This window comes from Pocillopora verrucosa, chromosome 5, assembly GCF_036669915.1.
Source record: "Pocillopora verrucosa isolate sample1 chromosome 5, ASM3666991v2, whole genome shotgun sequence".
Lineage (NCBI taxonomy): Eukaryota > Metazoa > Cnidaria > Anthozoa > Scleractinia > Pocilloporidae > Pocillopora > Pocillopora verrucosa.
The window spans coordinates 14,439,105-14,444,104 of NC_089316.1; the positions used below are offsets into that span (position 1 = coordinate 14,439,105).

General features: G+C 43.5%; 2 pseudogenes; one reads left to right on the forward strand and one right to left on the reverse strand.

The window, feature by feature from the left end:
- Window positions 1–377: 377 nt before the first annotated feature.
- Window positions 378–1,517, reverse strand: LOC131786029 (uncharacterized; annotated as a pseudogene).
- Window positions 1,518–4,807: 3,290 nt separating this feature from the next.
- Window positions 4,808–5,000, forward strand: part of LOC131782180 (uncharacterized) — a 1,677-nt pseudogene continuing 1,484 nt past the window's right edge.

The window sequence follows — 5,000 nt, forward strand, 5'->3', positions numbered from 1 at the left end:
AAGCGAATTTAGTAACTTCAGTTAAGGGCATAAATCATTGAGAAAATTTCGACGAGGCAATAGAGAAAGTCTCTTTAGTAAATGCTCGTACATGCTATAGAGTGAAGGTCAACATGACTCACGGTCAGGGTAAGCCTATGGTTTTTTTGTTTTGAAATTAAAGGCACGACTACAAAATAACATGGGCCAATCTTAAAATGATATTTACAGGTTTGCTTACTTGTTAATGCTTTAAGCGCTCTTAGTCATCGATATAGAACTGTACATCAGGGTACTTAGAGGCAGCGCACATTGCTTCTCAAAAATTCACTGTAAATGCCCTATCATTGATTTACCAGGGCTCCATGCTTACAATCATCCCAACCGTGGCCCGTGTGTTACACTTCATTAATAAAGCATTGACATTCTTGTATAAAGGACATCAGTTGTTCAATCAGGTCTTTTTTCCTGTCTCTTGATTTGAATGGTACTTCAAAAAAGCGCAAGATTTCTTTAAGCAGTGAAACATTAAAAAGACTCAGCTTATTATCTCTCGCACACTCGCACAAGTTAAAGGCGTCGTAAGACAGAGGGTGTTGCGGCCTCAGTTCGTTAGAAATGTGCGCCATCAGCTGTTGTCTTTCAGCTTCTTTTTCCTCTAGAGATAGTTCCTTTGGATTGTGCTCGATTTCTGAGTGTGCTTGTTGCCTTCTGCTTGCTGCAAGGCGAGAAAAGAAACCCTGTACTTGGCTCTTAGTCAACCACTCGTCTCGTTCAAACAACCTTCTATTCTGCTCATCTCTTGTCTTCTGCATATTATTTGAGACTTGCTGAGGGTCAGCTTTTAGCCCTGATTGTTCCCCTAGGTCAAACTTTGCAGTTAGATATTTCTTAACTTTGTCAGTGAATCTAACGGATCCTGCTCGTGGCCTGTGCAGGGCCCAGCCCATAATGACAGTGTGCAACGCGGGTATTGAGACATTTTCACTTTGGTGGATATTAGGTTCAGACGGTTCATTTTCAGTGACGTTGACTGATGTAGTAAATCTGTCTGCCCAATCTCTTCGAAGCTTGTCATATACCGTTTCTGACGGCCTTTCAGCTTTGACTCAATGATCCCCTACGTCCAAATGTGACTCGAGCTCTGAAAATGTTTGGAAACTCTTCACGCATCCAGGCTCGGAACATTCAAACTTGCTTATATTCAAATCGTCCCAGTCATTCTCTTCTTCTGAACTCTCTGTCACAGGATCTGAGCATTGATAAACACGTGCATCATGAGGAGGGAAAAATTTTTCACTAACAATGATACCAGTGTCCCCTTGGCCCTTTAACAACAGCTGGTCAAAAGAGATTTCCTTGCCACGCCCTACTCGGTACGACCTCCACACACGGATACCTTTCTCCTCAAACTAGACATTGTGAAGCTTCCTAAAACCATCCATCTCGTTCACTTCTAGGGTTATCTTCGCCTCGTTAACTTCGCAAACGCATGCGGATGTACCTTTCACTGGTCTTTCAGAAAGTGCCCTCCTCATGTCTCCCGCTGATAGAATGTCGTGTCCTTCGTTGCAGAAACGTCGGATGTATGTTTTCATCGGACACAGAATTCTATCACATACATCCTTGCCATATTGTGGCTCTGAAAAGTTGTACCGAGAAACTTCAAAACCAACCCGCTTACCAATTTCTCTTGCTGCTGTAATGAGGGAGTTATTATGATAACAGCCAGCTTCATCTGACCGCAGATAAACCCAGGTCATGTGAGGCTTTTCGGTCTTAATTTCTCTCAGTGTGCTTTCTATGATGGAACACACGGCGAACCAGTCCTGCTGGCATGCGTCAAACAGATGGGCATACGACCGCAGTTCTAGTCTTCCTTCAAGGTTCGGATCACGTGTGATCACCCTCGAGATGTGCCAACTCAATCCTCTCTTGCCAAACCAATTTGACTGCTTCTCACGATATTTAAGCCGAAGGAACTTCATTGCCCAGTCCATTATTACCAGTGCACAGTTCTGATTAGTACTTATCGTCTTCAGCTGATCTTGCTTTGCTGCTTCCTGGTTTACACAGCGAACAATGTGACCCTTCGACTCAAAAATATCTGTCTGCCAGTTTGTAGTCGTATAGCAGATCGTCTCGATGTTCACTGCTGTAAGGGATCCAAAATGGACCTCGAACTTTGTCTTCGACTTCATCTAAGACATTTCGCAGATTTTGACACTCGTTACAGTTTTCTGTGTGTTGATGGGAGCATTTCTCCTGATAGTCGGGATCTTGTTCGTCACTTAAAGCGAACTTGCGGCAATGATCAGGACATAAAGCTTCCTCTGGATTGCAGTGAACGCGATAATTGGTCTTTAAGTAGCGTTTTCCACTCTTAAGCCTTTCCTTAACCTCGGCGCACCATTGCCTATTCATTCCTCCTCTCTCTAGATCATCGACAATCATTTCAATTTTCTGGAAACCAGCAGAGCCATCGGCAATAGTATTGTCGAGGCCTTGTAACGACTTTCTCTGTGAAGCTTGTCTGATCTCTAAGATTTTGAATAAAGTGGTGCGACTGAGAGGTTCAAACTTCTCCTCCTGACAAAACTGTATGTACTGGTTAATCATCGTAGACCGCGTCACGCTACGCACTTCATTCGGAATCTCGATAATTTCGCCACTGTCTAGCTTAAAGAATTTAGTTCCGTAAGACACGTCTTGATAAAAGTATGGGCGATTAATGAACTCAACGAAATGATCGACTTTGGTCATATCAATGCGAACACGATGATGTATCTTCTCCTCAGGCACTTGACCGGGACCTATCGTTCTTGCATGACACCGCGCTCTCTGTATCTGTCGTGTAGACAACTTTCCATATGGCGAGTGAAGTTCTTTTAATGTGCTAACCGAGTACTTATACGCATAAAGGCTAAGAATTTGCGTCTTGATGCTTTTGGTTTTGTCATTTTTGTAAGCGGACATCAAAGATTTCAACACATCATCGGCTTCTGCTGTCTCATCCTTTTCTCCACCTGGGGAAGACAAGGCGTGAAAGAGCGTCTTGCCGTCTTACGAGCATATAGTTTTCAACCGCTTTCTCTATGTAGAACTGTCGCTGGGCTGGACTGCTCTCTTCCCACGAGACAAGCTGTGATAGTAGTGGCTGTCGCTTGCGAGGAATATTTCTGGCAACCTCGTCCATCGCAGCATTGTAAGTACCAAGAATCTCTGTCTCGGGGATCTGACGGAAAGTTGCTTCAGGAGTTGCTGGAGTCCAACAGGGAATAGAAAAGGTTTCCTGTTTGGGGTAGAAATCTGACGAAATGGCGTTGACTCCATTTCAGCAGCATGTGCTCCTATGGCTGTTCTTGCATCAGCTTTGGCCGCTCTATAAGATAAAACAATCTTACTGACGGTATGAACGGACATTATTGGACATGTTCAATATGTTTCATGTCGTCTCTTCGAAGGAAGGAGTCGGTAAAGAAAGGGATTCACAAAGGAAAAGAGGGGTAACTGTGTTATCCCATAGAAAGTTAAATCTGCAGCCACCAACACAATCTTTGTCTCAGTTTCGTACTTGGCTTGCGCTTTCGATGTATGACGTGGCATGCGAATAAACACTTTGCGTGGTGAGGTATCTTAGAAACAATAAAATATCCAACAAACCTTTCAGAATCCGCAGCTTTCTGGTTGATTGAACCTTTGGTAGAACTGTACCAGCCTAAACCCAATAGTCGATCAGAATGCTTCTTCCGGCAAGTGGTGCAAATAGCTATAAAATTGCATCAATACAAGTGATAAATCGTCGTCGTCTTCATCATCGTCATCGTCTGGCTTAGCCTAAATCATTTCTAAGAGAAATACTAGACGTGTCAAACACATCTAGGAGACCTATAGTCTATCGTGCGTAACACTTGTCGTTGTGGGTGCGAGTTAAAGGAAAATTTTTTTCGAACCGTAGAGACGAGTAAAAGAGGGGCGACATCGCTTGAGGCATGGGAAGCAGATGCAGATTTACTGCTGAGGACTATATTTGTTTCCTTCATTACCACCAGCCAGACTGCTCAGTAGTCTTAGTGTAGCAATAGCATAAAAGAATTAAAGAAATTTCCTTGGTTGATGATAAAACACGCAATTTTTGTATTTACGACTGCGACACCAATAATTAACCAAGGGAAATGGACATGTGACCAACAACAACGAAAACTTATAGGGGTATTGACATTTGAGGAAACAGAACTAGAGAGAGCCACAAGGCTATTGATACTTAAGTGATCCTACAGCGGTGATTTCTTTGAATATAAGTCTTATTTCGTCAGCTATTTGGAAGGTTATGACGTGGCTGCCCGCCACACTTGTAACTTTCCCAGTATGGCCAGGGTATTGGCACGATCTTGGACCTCGCCAGAATCTTCCCAGTAAGTGTCTGTGCCTCGGGCAGATGGTCATTCCCTCGAGCTGAATTCTCGACAAATGCTGAATTCCCGCTCTCGCCATGATTAGCTTGGCTTCTGTAACTTCCCTGCATTTTGACAAGTGGCAGCTAGCCAAATGGGCGGATATATCTGCGTTACACTCCGAGAGCAAAACATGCTCTACTTCCTCCCTACTAGAACCGCACGGACTTTGAAGTATTTCGTAAAGAGAACAATTTGGGGGGACAGCAGACATTTTTAGGGCTAACAAAGAAAACGTCCCAAGAAACACTGTCTCGGATTTGTCTGAAAATCTTGCCGAAAAATATTTTTGTTCCCGACAAATTTTAATAGACCCTTCTCCAAAATGGCGCCGGCCGAGATAGGACTGGAAACTGGGGGTATAAGTTTTCAATATGGCGGAAAGCATGGAGAGAAATGTGCCGCAGAATAGAAACTTCGTGCGCGCTATTTTAGAGTTTGCGAATAAGTGGCTCGAAAGCAAAAAGGGAAGGAAAAAAGGAGATAAGTACCAACTGGAAACGTACCTTGAGGGTGTCCAAATCTTGTTTTCTGAGGATTGCTGCGTCGTAAAAGGAAAATGTTATC